The sequence below is a fragment of the Schistocerca piceifrons genome, chromosome 1 (assembly GCF_021461385.2).
Source record: "Schistocerca piceifrons isolate TAMUIC-IGC-003096 chromosome 1, iqSchPice1.1, whole genome shotgun sequence".
NCBI lineage: Eukaryota > Metazoa > Arthropoda > Insecta > Orthoptera > Acrididae > Schistocerca > Schistocerca piceifrons.
The window spans coordinates 1054086918-1054102636 of NC_060138.1; positions in this window are offsets into that span (position 1 = coordinate 1054086918).

Here is a 15719-nt window from a genome sequence, read left to right on the forward strand (position 1 = left end):
CAAGAGGTATAAAAGATGGAGAATGATACACAGACCAGGTCAAAGAAAGTATTATCAGTCGTAAATGTAGAATATATGGAGAAATTAAGCAACATCAATAAGGTAAACGTAAATGAATATATGCAGGAAAATGGAGGAGTGTGAGGTAACATACAGTAAACGCCATCTTTGAGAGCGTAGCATTCTAAAAAGTAAAAATTTGAACAATATACTAATATAAAAGGAACCAACAAGAATAAACATTAATGTTTTTCCTATTTGCTCCCTTTAAATGTATTTATTGTTCAATTTTTTATGTTGCATCACCACAACACTGTCAAAGATTTCATTTTACTGTACGTTTTTGCTTCAATCTAGAAGTGTAACTTCTTTTCCAATGTATTTACAAACATTGCAAATTATTTGGTGACAATAGTCAGCAAATGTCTGGTGATGGCCTTGTAAAGCAAAAATCGGTTAACGGAATAAATTAATACCGTAAAAAAAAGCAAACTAGGGCTTTTAATTTATTACTAGTGTTGTTCTACCAAGAACGACAGAAGATTCAGTTAACATACAATAATTTTTTGTCCAGAAGCAAATTAAAAAATGTATCAAACAGATGTTGGTTTACTACCATAAGACATTAACCAGCATGACTGTCACTCTTGTAACTTATGTCCGCTACGGCAATATGACCAGCAGTACGTCTTCTTTTCCAAATAGTATCCAACATCATGTAAGGCAATTCAAAAAGTTTTGTTTAGAGTTTTTTCAGATGATTCTTTTTGTTTTGTACCGCCTGCTGAATAATTGCCAAAAACGACTAGGCCTACTCCTCAAGGATGAGGCCAGATCGTCGTGCCGTATGCGTAAAGGGAATCACTCACTGCTGTGCAAAGAAATTTACGACGTGAATCTCAAAGGTAGCCAGCGGCTGAACTGGCTTGCTGTGACGAGCCTGTAGCCACTTGGAGCGTAAACAGAAAGCCAGGTTTTGGCAGGAAACGTACATGTGATGAAATGGCAGAGGAGATCAGAGTGACCTTGCAAAGAGCACCACGGGAGCTAAACACCACTCGTTCGGCGGTTCACTAGGTGTTGCAAAAAAGACTTCGCCTGTACGCTTAAAAAATTCAAATTGTGCAAGCATTGATTCCAGCTTCGCCACAAATTTACCATTACGATGTTGGTCTGGATCGGGCAAAACCTTGATTGTGTAGGAAATGTCGTTTCCTCTCACGAAGGAACCTTCCATACATGTGAGACGGTTAGTCAACACAACATTCGCATCTGGGGTTCGGAAAATCTACGCAGTTTTCGGGAACATATCAGAGACAGCGAAAAGCTGAATGTGTGGTGTATGCTGCTGAAATAAAGAATAAGTTTACCATTTTTCTTCATCGCGCAAACGGTAACAGGAAGCGTTTATATGGACATGTCTGAGCAATTTTCTGTCCCTCGGCTTCTTCCTTTTCAGTCAAATGTGACCTTTCAGCAGCATGGTGTACAACCGCACTAGGTGTTTACACGTTCGTGACTTTGAACATTTGCACAGCGATAGATGCCACGTCGTGGACCGACCAAGTGGCCACCGCTATCTCCGTAAATAAGCGCTCTGGATTTCATTCTGTAGGGTTATGCGAAAGTATATGCCTCGTCTGTACGTGACCTTAGAGTCCTCCCCAGAACAACTGGATGCGATAGCCTCTACCACATTAGACATGCTTGAGCCTTCTTTTTTGTTAAATCAGGGGTTTTATGGTGAGGCAGCCTATGCATGTTCCACCTATGGATCGGGAGAATAAGACCGAAGAGATCAATTAGCGTACGTCGGAGTATAGTCACATTTCCCTTGCTTGGTACGCAGATGAAGTAGGATAGAAATTCGTGAACATTGGTACATCGGCATTTACTTTACATCTCCATCTACGTGATTATTCTGCAATTCACACCGAGCGAGGTGGCGCAGTGGTTAGACACTGGACTCGCATTCGGGAGGCCGACGGTTCAATGCCGCGTCCGGCTATCCTGATTTAGGTTTTCCGTGATTTCCCTAAATCGCTCCAGGCAAATGCCGGGATGGTTCCTTTCAAAGGGCACGGCCGACTTCCTCCCCGTCCTTCCCTAATCCGATGAGACAGATGACCTTGCTGTCTGGTCTCCTTCCCCAAACCAACCAACCAACCATCTGCAATTCACAGTTAAGTGCCTGGCAGGGGATCACAGAACCATCTTCAAGCTACTTCTCTACCATTCCATTCTCGAACAGCACGTGAGGAAAATGAGGACTTAAGTGTTTCTCATATTGTATTATGATGATCATTTCTCCCTATGTAGGTTGGCGCCAACAAAATCTTTTCACACTCTGAGCAGAAAGTTGCAGATTGAAATTTCATGGAAGTTTCCGCCGCAGTGATAAACGCCTTTGTCTTAATGTCCACCAGCCCAATTCGTGTACCATATCCATGGCACTCTCTGCCCAATCTCGCGATAATACAAAACGAGCTGTACTTTTTTGATTTTTTTTATGTTCTCCGTCAATCCTGCCTGATGCGGATCCCACACCGCATAGCAATACTCCAGAATAGGGCGGACAAGCGTAGTGTGAGCAATGTCTTTAGTGGATCTGGTACATTTTCCTCGAGCTCTGCCCATAAATCGTAATCCTTGGTTTGCTTTCCCCACAATGTAATCTATGTGATGGCCCGAATTTAAGTAATTCGCTACTGTAAATCCTAAGTAGTTAGTGTCGTTTAGAGCCTTTAGATTTGTGTGATTTGTCGTGTAGCCTAAATTTAGCGGGTTCCTTTTAGTACTCTCGTGGGTGTCTTTACACTTTTCATTACTTAGAGTCAGTTACCACTTTTTGCACCGTGCATATATCTCGTATAAATCATTTTACAATTCCTTTTGATCGTCTGATGACGGCAGAAGACGGAAAACGACAGCACGAAATGGTTCAAATGGCTCTAAGCACTACGGGACATCTGAGGTCATAAGCGCCCCCCCCCCCCCCCCCCCTAGAACTTAGAACTACTTAAACCTAACTAACCTAAGGACATCACACACATCCATGCGCGAGGGATGATTCGAACCTGCGGCCGTAGCAGCAGCGCGGTTCCGGACTGAAGCGCCTAGAACCGCTCGACCACAGCGGCCGGCACGACAGCATCATCTGCAAACAATCTAAGAGAGTTGCTCAGATTCCTAAATCGTTTATGCTGATCGGGAATAGCAGAGGGCCTATAACACTTCCTTGGGAAACACCAGATGTTACTTCTGTTTTCGATGACTTCTCGTCAGTTACTACGAACTGTGTCCTTTCCGACAGGAAATCACAAATCCAGTTACATAACTGAGACGATACTCCAAAAGGCACGATATTTGATTAGAAGTCGCCTGTGAGGAATAGTGTCAAAAGCCTTCTGGAAATCTAAAAATGTGGAATCAATCTGACGTCCCCTGTCGACAGCTCTCATTGTTTCGTGAGAATAAAGAGCTAGTTGTGTACGATGTGCCGTCCGCCTTGCAGTGAAGAGTATACAATACGTGTATAATGTAGACGCCTCCTCCAGGCTATCGTGCGCTTGCTGCGTGGCAGTGTTGTTTTAAGGCCCTGAACTGTCTCGCAACGTTGCGGACAGTTCCGTGGCGTGCCGGCCACGTCTTCATGCATAGGCGATCGCCAGGGCAGGGGCGCGTTCTCTGCCGGCGAAACCGTCGCTCATGGTAAAAAATACTGATGGGCCGCCATAATGTGTCTGGGCGCGCGGCGCAGCTGCCGTTCCTACCAGCTCTCTCGCTGCTTCCCGTACGAAGTACAAAATATTAGCGGTGGCTGTCGCCAGGATCGTGAATTGTCAATTGCATCAGGGCAGAAGTGGCCTCTATCGCAAGGCACTGATCTAGCGGGTAAGGGAAAGCGGAGACATTGCGTTATTCAACAAAATGTCTGCGCAATTTTCTGCGGAGACAGGCTGTTCATTCTGACTTGAGTGAGAAACAAGAGTTTAAAAATGGCAACCCGGACCCACTTTTAGCCGTCTTGCTTTATTTTCAACATTTACGAGGGGCGTTTGAAAAATCCGTGCAAAAATAAAAACTACTTACGTGTTTGGGGTAAACCTTTTTTATTTTTCGACATAGTCTCCTTTTAGACTTATACACTTCGTCCAACGCTGTTCTAATTTGTTAACGCCTTCCGAATAATATGAATTGTCCAAGTCTGCAAACTAGCTATTAGTTGCTGCAATCATCTCCTCTTTTGAATAAAATCTTTGTCCCGCCAGCTATTTCTTCGAATTGGGGGACAAATAGTAGTCCGTGGGTGCCAAGTCTGGAGACTAGCGGGGATGTGAAATGAGTTGGAATCCTATTTCCTTTAATGTTGCGACCACAAATGCTGAGGTGTGTGCTGGGGCATTGTCGAGATGGAAAAGGACTTTTTTGCGGTCCAATTGCCGGCGTTTTTCTTGCAGCTCGGTTTTTAAATGGTCCAATAACGATGAATAATATGCATCTGTAATAGTTTTACTCTTTTCCAGATAGTCGATGAGGATTATCCCTTGCGAATCCCAAAAGACAGTCGCCATAACCTTTCCGGCCGAAGGACTGATCTTCGCCTTTTTTGGTGCAGATTCTCCCTTGGTAACCCATTGTTTAGATTGTTGTTTCGTCTCAGGAGTATAGTAATGTACCCATGTGTCATCGACAGTGACGAAACAATGTTTAAAGTCTTGCAGATTCTTCCTGAACAACTGCAAACCATCCTTGCAACACTTCACACGATTCCGTTTTTGGTCAAGCGTGAGCAGCCGCGGAACCCATCTTGCGGATAGCTTTATGTCCAAATGTTTATGCAAAATATTATGTACCCGTTCATTCGAGATGCCCACAGTACTAGCAGTCTCATGCACCTTAACTGTTCTCTCATTCATCATCATATCATGGATTTTGTCAATGATTTCTGGAGTCGTAACCTCGACAGGGCGTCCAGAACGTTCAGCATCACTTGTGCCCATATGGCCACTCTGAAAATTTTGAAACCACTTATAAACTGTTCTAATCGAAGGTGCAGAGTCACCGTAATGTTTATCAAGCTTCTCTTTAGTCTCCTGAGGCGTCCTGCCTTTCATAAAGTAATGTTTAATCACGACACAAAATTCTTCTTCGTCTATTTTTTGACAATCACTCGACTTCCTTGATTCACACCAATGCCAAACACAAAGAAATAGACCAATATGGCTGAAACTTGGTGTGCGTTCTTTCCAAAGATGCTGCTAACTAAACATGACCTCGATACTCGCCAGTGGTACCATCTCTCGGACTTTGCACAGACTTTTCAAACGCCCCTCGTACATTAAGCAACATCTGCAGGGGTTGAATAAAAATATGGAAACACCGCGAGAAATGCATGCTTGAACATAAATGCAGATTCTAGCTAAGCTTGCAGGTGGCGCCGTTGTATCTGACCAAGAACGACAGCTGTGCAATGTCCTCAACATGTTGTGAGAGTCACTTATGGTCAAAACAGTGCTCTGTGTAGCTGTGAAGTGAAAACGATCCCCCTCCCGGAAGATGAACTTCGCCGTCACTTATACCCTTCCTTCCAACTACAATCTGGCCTTGTTTCCCCCCTCCCCAGGGCTCTCTTTTTCCTCTCCCCTCCTTTCCTTCCCTCCCACGTCCCTCCCTACCTGGCCCTCTTTGGCGCGCCCCCCACTCATCTCCCCCCTCTCTTCCCCTCCCTCCCTTCATCCATTCTCCCTCATCTCCTTGCACCCGGCAGATCCTCCGTTTTGATCATCGTTAGTGTGCCACGTGAGTGTTGTGTTTAGTGCTGCTTCTCCTGTGCGTCAGGTGATAACTGCGCCTTTTGTTCTTTTAACTGTCCCAGTGTGTGGTTTTCTGTGTGCACTACTTTTTTATGGTTTTTATCGCCATTTTACAGTCGCCTCTTCTTTGCCTATTGTCTTCCACGATGTTCCCCTTTTTTATATCTATGTTCACCATGTTTTCTCCTTTGTTATTTTTAAATGTCTTCTATTGTTTGTTCTATTTCTTTCGGCTGAAGAGCAGCGCATATGCTGCTGCCAGCCCGCCCCGATGGGGAATTGAAACACAATAAAGGAAAAAAAAGTCAAAACGGACATGGGCAAATTGTAGGTGATGAAATGAAATGCCGTGTGGCGAGGGCCTCCCGGCGGGTAGAGCTGATCGCCTGCTGCAAGTCCTTTGAGGTGACGCCACTTCGGCTAATTGCTCGTCGATGAGGATGAAATGATTATGATGAAGACGACACAAACACTCAGTCCCTAAGCGGAGAGAATTTCTAACCCACCCGGGAATCGAACCCGGGCCCCCCGACATGACAAGACGCCGTGCTGTCTACTCAGCTACGGTGGCAGACTTAGGTGGTGGAGTGGGGAGTGCTTCCGTAACCAATGCAACCAAAGCGCTTGCTGTTTCAAGGGGCACATTATGGAAGATTATAGCGCAATGCATATGAAAGTGTGTATTGAGTGATCGTGACAAATGGTTACTGAAGAGAACTGCGACAAAAAGTAAGAGGACGACAGCTGCAAAAGTCACTGCAGAAGAGAATGTTGCAGAAGCGAACTCTGCCAGCACCAGAGAAAGACGAAGTGAACTCCATAAGCATAGAAATGCAGGGGGAGCTGGAATTCCAAACCCACTCAAGAATGATGCAGAAGTCCGTAACAGGAAATCTTGGTGCCGAAGCGACGAAGCCTGGACTACGGAGCATTGGAATAAAACCATTTTTTAGGATGAGTCTCGTCTGACGCTGTTTCCAAATGCTGACCGAGTTTACGTCCCAAAAGTGAAACAGCGCAGGGAGTCGGCGATGATTTGGGCGGCCAAATCCTCGTATTCCGTGGCACCATTGCTACTCTGCGAGGTCACATTATTACCAAGGACTATGTGACCATTTTGGCTGATCAAGTCCATCCCAAGGTAGAATGGTTGTTCCTCAGTGGTGATACTTTGTCGTATAAGGACAGGGCCCCTGTTCACGTAGTTCGTATCGTCCATGACGGGTTTCCTGATCACTACGATGAATTGACTCATCTGTCCTGGACACCACAGTCACCAATCCCATTATCATTGAGCATTTGCTGTCTGCTTTGCAGAGAAGGGTGCGTGATTATTATCCTGCCACTATTTTGCAGACAGAATAGTATGCGATTCTGCTGAAAACCATGCAGAACCCGTTTTTATCCATTCCGAGACGACTGGAAGCTGTTTTGAACGACAAATGGTAATCTACACCTTATTAGGCATGGTAATGTGTACCGGTTTTGGTTCTTCCACACTTTTGTTCAAGCCCTGTACCTCACGGATTCCACTGTGCTGTGCTATAGACTTGATTGTAGAAGGACTTAGCGCAAACGAAAATATTCCGATAAACAGAGAATTTTTATGCAAAAGGAAGTTTCGCTAACGTCGGTCTGTTGTAGAGTTTCTGGACACAATTAATGCTCACGTATTATGACCTTTCTGGATATTTAAAAGCTCCTCTGTATCAATCAACATGCATTCTGCAATCATCGACCGTGTGGAATCCAGCTGGCACTGTTCATCCACGAAACCAAGAATGCAGTAGATACCGGCGCTCATGTTGATGCCATGTGCGTCCAACATTGTCGAACATGAAAGTTTCGTGTTCCAGATGTTGTGGTGTGAGGAGGCTCAATGTTGCATGGACATATTGACCTCCAAATCTTTGAATACGTTATATACAGCAATCGACGCTGTCGTGGCACTGTACTCCTTCCCAAGTGCGTCTTTTCAGGCTTGCATTCTGCCCTGACTTCATTTGTATGGATGACAGCGCGCGACCGCATCGAACGGCCCCAGGTGGAGAAACTCTTGGAAGGACTGGCATGTCCGTTCCCCCGACTTCAATTCATTCATTGCGGAGTTTCATTGTGCTAACTTACGTGGAAATTGCACACCTTGCAAAAGTTATTTTCGTCCTTAAGTTTTGCCCACCAGTGTATTTCCTGCCGGAAATGTGCCTCCATCCAAATAGATGCGCCACGTTTTGCGTTAAGAGTCGTAGTTTCCATCCACAGCGAAGCGCGCCGCGCCGAATTCCGGGAGAGATGAAAACGGCGCTCTTCAGGTGCCATCGCAATCGGTGACGTCGCTAGGCCGCCCTTCTTCCCAAACAGTGCAATAGCACTCGCAGATATCACTCTCTAGCCACTAGCAGCAGTCCGTAATCTATTCCGCCAGGAACCTTCCCGACCCGGGCCTTACACCAGACCCCTCTGCTGGCGCTCCGACTAACTCCGCACTTTTGCCACACAGGGCGCGCCAGTACTCGGACCCAAAGATCGCAAACGCCTCGCAACAACAAAAATATATCGCGAAGCGGCACAGTCACAATCGATGTATGTTTATCCAGATGGAGGTGAGGAATGCCTCCTAGCCAAATGTGAGTTCATTGCCTTAATCACTGTCTCACACCCCTCGGTTCTTACTTGTTAAACCTTAACGATAAAAAAACAAAAGGAAAACATGACAAAATGTAAGATAGTAACGTATTGTAACTATCACATAATACCTTTATTATACGTAAAAAAGAAACGTGTTACAGGCCACTGAAGATGCTTCACAAATAAAAGAAGCGAAACGCGTGTGGCAATAAACAAACTGGCTTCAATTAGTTGCATAGACGGAACAAACCTCCAAGAAAAACGATTTTTTTTTGTTAATAGGAGACAAACCGGTGCTTTCCGTCAACACATTACGTCGCGTCAAAGACGTGATGGGCCGAATTTGTTTTGGGCTGATACCAGCTATGTATTGCAAAAACAAAATTGAAAATATCTGCCGAAATACCAGAGAAAATACGCCTGACGACACGTAGCTGCACAGACGAATTTCAAATACCTTTAGTAACACGTAACAGTTATTTTCTTCATGCCACATGGAGTCGTTTATTTTTTGTTTGGAATGAAAGTCTGAGGAGAAGATAAATTTATTGTTGTAGCCAATCCAGTTTCCAATTTAATTGACGGACTCTTACAGCCTGCAGAACGTGGACGGGAGAGTTTCATGCGATTCGTTTGCATCGGCACAGCGTTTCATCTCTATTCATGGAATTTTTTTGCCGGCAATCAACCGTTTCATTTCTTATGCATACCTCAGTCCCCGAAGAACTGCCCTGTCAGGCGAAATGTCGGTCGCTACTAGAGGACAGTTCCTTCCAGATTGCAGTGATTTTTGTTCGTGGTATAGATCTTAAGGTTCTGTATATGAAATAAGAGGACGATACCTGTTAATTCGGGGTCGCAGATTTAAAGAAGAAGACATCTTCCGCGCCACGAGGAGGATGTTAACAGTGATGGTTGCAGAGTGACTACGAAAAATTGGTTCATTTTAAACGTGCTTAAATTAATTGATTCTTTTCTTTCCTTCTTCCGTGTTTCACTAACAACGGACGACGGCTCTAAAGGTCGTGTTTGTCCGTGGGATTTGTTATCTTCTACTGAGAGCGCATTACACCCAGATCTCTCGTTTTTCCTCATTTTCACGGTCACCATCGTCGGTGTTCCTTTACATTATGACTTTTCCTGACTGTTTCTTTCCATTTCTCGTATTCCAAGTGTATAATACTGTATTTGGAACACTTGAATGTTTTGTGTAACATTAGTAAGACAGGAAACTGTATTATTTCCTGTAACCATGATGAATGGGACTTTCACGTGGCTGGGATTTTGTCACACCTGGTTTTCGTTGTCAGCCCAACAGAAGGGAACGGCCCACGATACTCCATGCATGCACGGGTCAGTCCACCAGCGAGATGCAGCGTCCACGGAAGGGTCGCTGTTGACTAGCGATAACTGTAATAGCGTATACACGACTCGCAGTACAGCATTTTACTCACCTGTTCAATCTCTCCGTTTCCTAGTGATTATCCTAGTATAAGGGAGGGAGTAGGGCTGTATTCGTGTGAGGTATCTGTCTGTGAATCGTGCAAACTTTAGTCTGTGTTTTGTCTTATTTTATCAGTTTGTGTTTCGTATTTTCTGGAGCGGAGATCGGGGATCAGACCAGAATTAACCCTAAAGTGGGTGGAAAAGAGCCTGAAAACCACCCTCAAGCTAGCGGTTGTACGGAAACAACGATCGTTAGCTCGTTCAGCGGATTAGCGTATTAGATATGGGCGTCTCCACCTCCGTGTCTCGCAAGATGGAGAGTTGTGGCTTGAAATATACGAGCAGGTCAATCTATTTATCTGTTAGTGGACTAAATAGCCGATGAGCAGCAATAATCTAGGACAACATGATACCAGGGCGCATGCAGCGGTGCCCGATGGCGACTGGACACAAAAGTTATACACAGGCAGTTTTTAATAGTGGAACAATCTGTAAATTACAGTTGATATTGCAGCTATAACACAGCATAGCTGACTTGCTTTTGAGACCCGAAAATGATCTGGTGCTGGACCGAAATCGAATGTCTTCAATAACGCACACAATAAAATAGCGTTACAGCGGTGTATTTCAAAACGCTATTTTGTAACATTCGGAATCCCATAACCCGATCATATGCATTAGTTAATTTGTCTATACCTTCCCAATGGGACCTACATCTGTAGCAAAGCGCCGGCCGGTGTGGGCGTGCGTTTCTAGGCGCTCGAGTCTGGAACCGCGTGACCGCTACGGTCGCAGGTTCGAATCCTGCCTCGGGCATGGATGTATGTGATATCCTTAGGTTAGTTAGGTTTAAGTAGTTCTAAGTTCTAGGGGACTGATGACCACAGATGTTAAGTCCCATAGTGCTCAGAGCCAATTTTTTTTTTTTTTTTTTTTTTTTTTTAAGCAAAGCGATGAGCTGCCCTCCTGCTCCCGAATTGTTTCTGGATCTCTCTATAGATACGAGGCTGCTTGTATGGCACCTCGGATCACACGACCACAATCACTCGGAATCAGATACCAAACTCCACAGCCAACTTTCAGAGAATAAAGTAGTGCGTAAAATAAGAATCTCGAAAATGGCAAGGAAGTGGAAAATTACAAGCTTCGTTTGAAATGGTTCACATGGTTCTGAGCACTATGGGACTTAACATCTGAGGTCATCAGTCCCGTAGAACTTAGAACTAATTAAACCTAACTAACCTAAGGACATCACACACATCCATGCCCGAGGCAGGATTCGAACCTGCGACCGTAACGGTCGCGCGGTTCCGACTGAAGCGCTTAGAACCGCTCGGCCACCACGGCCGGCGCTACATTTGAGACGGGATATTTTTCAGTTGAGAAATTCTTCCAATCCATATGTAACATAACAGCAAACCAGTGCTTAACAGTATTGATTAAAAACAGTCTTGGTCGCAATTTTAGTTTTTTTTATTTTTCAACGACGCGTTTTGCCTTATTTAGGCATCTTCAGGTTATCTTTTCTAGATGGAAGCGAGAGCCACTAAGATCTGCATAACACGTTCCCGTTCACAGGAGCGAGTAACAGTAAGATTGGGGCTCAGGTAGTAAGCATCTAGAAAGGATAACCTGAAGATGCCTAAATGAAGCGAAACTTGTCGCTGAAAAATAAAAAAAATAAAATTGCAACCAAGACTGTTTTTAACCAATAATTTTTCAGTTTGGCCAGGAACTCTTTCGCGACCGAGTCCTTGGATAAAAAGTTCTCCGTTCACTTGCAGCGTCAGATTCAAATACAATCCGAAGTTTTCGATGATTACCTCCGTCATCGTCATCACGGGCAAAAACTGTCGCGAAACTGGCGAGGCTCCCACTTTTGCGCCCAGAGGACAGCAGCTGATTGAGTGGATTACTTCGGGAAGAGGTGAACGCTGACGTGGTACCGTACTGCCTGAGTTGCATGGGCGTCGAAATGCCGCCGTGTATGGACTTTTAACCAGAAAGGTAATATTTTTTTGTGAACAACAAACTTAAAACGGCTCATGAGTCTACACGCAGAACCGGCAGGGAACAGGACGTTGAGTAAGGAAAGACAGGAAGGTAAGGACTCACCACTAAGGGAAGAAAAAAAGAACAAAGGAGTGACTTCTCGCACGTAGGCGAGAACGACTGCAAGAAACCACACTCCTCCCATTTACGCTCTTGTATTGCCTTCGTCTGCAAGACGTGTGCTCACAGTCGTAGTACTTAGTGATTTTATTCTGTTTAAATAGTGACATTGTCAAAGTTGTGTGAGTTTGCTTGTATTAAAGTTCTAACTTCATTAACATGCATTACTCAAATTTTCGGACGTATGCTTTTCACATGTCGTATTACTATTTCGTAGACGTTATACTAATGTAGTATTCTAAGTACTGATGCAAACAAAATATTAATGCAAGGAGCCTTCCTTGGTTGGAACATCCTACACTGAAGAGCCAAAGAAACTGGTATAGGCATGAGTATTCAAATGCAGAGATATGTAAACAGGCAGAATACGGCGCTGCGGTTGGCAACGCGTATATAAAACACGCGTCTGGCGCAGTTGTTAGGTCGGTTACTGCTGCTACAATGGCAGGTTATCAAAATTTGAGTGAGTTTGAAGGTGGTGTTATGGTCGGCGCACGAGCGATGGGACACAGCATCTCCAAGGTAGCGATGAAGTGGGGATTTTCGGGTACGACCATTTCACGAGTGTACCGTGAATATCAGGAATCCGGTAAAACATCAAATCTTCGACATCGCTGCGGCTGGAAAAAGATCCTGCACGAACGAGACCTACGACGGCTGAAGAGAATCACAAATTGCTGCAGATTTTAGTGCTGGGGCATCAACAAGTGTCAGCGTGCGAACCATTCATCATCCGTATGGGCTTTCGAAGACGAAGGCCCACTCGTATACCCTTGATGACAGCACGAACACAAAGCTTTACGCCTTGCCTGGGACCGTCAACACCGACATTGGACTGTTGATGACTGGAAACATTTTGCCTTGTCGGACGAGCCTCGTTTCAAATTGTATCCAGCGGATGGACTTGTACGTGTATGGAGACAACCTCATGAATCCATGGAACCTGGATGTCAGTAGGGGACTGTTCAAGCTGGTGGACTCAGTATAGGTACCTTTCTATGAATACTCTGCTCCAACTGGTTCCTGAGAATAAAGAAAAAAAGCAACGGAAAATATAAATTGTCAGAAACCGCTTCTAAAGTTTTAAATGGCTAAAATTTACTTGTTGTGTGTTTTATTTTTTTATTTTTACTCAAATAAAAGCACCTTCCACCATATTATTTGTCTTCCCCTTGATTCCTTTACCTGGATCGCGTTCTTTCCTCCCTCTTGGACTTTTCTGTGGCCATTTCTGCTGCATACTGTACTTTATCGATGTGAGTCTTGTCCACCAGTTACTCTGGGAATAATTCCCGTATGCCGTAGCACTTTCACCTGACGAATGTTGCCATCAGTAAAATCAGTAGTAGATCACACAGCCCCCATTTGGGTCTTCCTTCCAACAAAAGCACGTTTTGTTGTGCGAGTCCATACGAGATTGTCGAAAGATACATTAGGATTCGGAGTCTGCCTATGCAAACACTTCTTCAACAGATCAGGATGTGCCACGTCTCTGTAAATGATTTTTATGACTTCCGTCACTGCTACTGGGATGGAATGTTTGGGCGTTACGAAACTTGAACCATACATCTGATACGGGAGGGCGAAGTTATTACATTAGTTTGTCATCTCTTCGTGGAAGAACGTAGCCCATACTCCCTGTCTCATTCTGAACAAATCATTAGTGTAATTCCTAATGACCATCCCATAGTACTGTAATTCACAAAAATTTTGTTCGCCATCCTACCCCTTATGGTTTACCACCAGAAAGTTTCTTGTTTCTCATACTTAGTTTTCGCTTTCTCAGCCTCCTGGCGATGCTCTCCTGGAAGTGATCTACACATTCCAGTTTTGTGATAATCTTATCAGCATAAGGTCAAGTTGCTGTTCTGCTGTTGTATCAAGCCGGCCGCGGTGGCCCAGCGGTTCTAGCCGCTTCAGTCCTGAACCCCGTGACCGCTACGGTCGCAGGTTCGAATCCTGGCTCGGGCATGGATGTATGTTATGTCCTTCGGTTAGTTAGGTTTAAGTAGTTCTAAGTTGTAAGAGACTGATGACCTCAGATGTTAAGTCCCATAGTGCTCAGAGCCATTTGAACCTTTTTTTTCTGTTGTATCCTTTTGAGTCGCCATCACCTAAGAAATTACAGTAAGAAGCACACGTTTCATTCCTGCATCGTCTGAAAATTCCAATAGCTACAGAGGCCTCCATTCCCCCACTTGCATGGTTCTCTCATTTGCACTGATAATACTGTTTAGTTAGAAACTGGAATTCGATAACCTTTCCGTATCCATATTGATTACCATAGCAATGGAATTCTTTGAACTCCTGCATACAACATGGGTTTACATTATAAAATACTAGAATATTGTTTTCGACACTGCTACCAAAAGAAATTGCGTAATTTCGTCTTTGTAAAAAAGCAATCCATAGCCTTCTATATAAAAGAGTACCAACTTTATTTGGTCTTGAAGTAATGCATGTTCTATCTTCAACACTTTAAATAGATGAAGACGAAATTTAAAAAAAAAGAACAATTAAAATATTTCCTAGGTAACTTTATAAGTAATTTATATATTGTTTTATTAGGGACACGCCAAGTTTTGTAATGAGATAAAAAAGCGATGCACTGTTTGTCTGATTACTCCTAACGATGGGCCTCCGAAGCCGATGATGCATGCATGTGTCAGTGTTAACACCACGACACCGGCAACTACGAATGAAACTGGCACGTGGCCATCGGCACTGGAGATTGGCGCAGCGGCAAAGCGTTGCTTGGTCTGATGAATCTCAATACCTTCTTCATCATGCCGATAGGAGGGCGCGAATCCGTGGTCTTCCAGGGGAACAGCTCCTGCACACCTGTATTGCGAGACAGAGACAAGCTGGCGGCGGCTCCAGTATGCCCTGGGCATCCGTCCCGTGGAGCTCGTGTAGGGAACCGTGACGGCCAAGAAGTATCGTACACTGATTGCAGACCACATACACCCTTTCAGGTTTCCCGACGGCAGTGACATTCTTCAACAAGATAATGCACCATGTCGCAAGGCCAGGGGTGTTATGGAGTGTTTCGAGGAACACGGTGGTGCCGGCCGCTGTGGTCTCGCGGTTCTAGGCGCGCAGTCCGGAACCGCGCGACTGCTACGGTCGCAGGTTCGAATCCTGCCTCGGGCATGGATGTGTGTGATGTCCTTAGGTTAGTTAGGTTTAAGTAGTTCAAAGTTCTAGGGGACTGGTGACCACAGCAGTTAAGTCCCATAGTGCTCAGAGCCATTTGAACCATTTGAACACGGTGGCGAGTTCCAATTGATGAGCTGCCCCCCTCCCCCCCCCCCCCCCCAACTCGCCGGATCTGAATCCGATCGAATACATCTGAGATATGATAGCATGTGTCGTCAGAGCTCATCGCCCCCTTCCCCGCAATGCCTTGTGTGTGCAGATGTGGCACCAGCTCCCTCCAGCGACCTACCAAGGCCTCATTGCTTCCATGCCACGACGTGTCACCGCTATTATCCGTGCCAAAGGTGGACATACCGGCTATTAGGTAGGTGATAATAATGATCGGACTGATAAATGTACATCTCCTGCAAACTTACTTGTTCCGCATAATTTTGATAAGAGAATATTTCAAGTGATCTATGGAACATGTAACTAAGTAGAGCCTCCGGTCGAATAGCA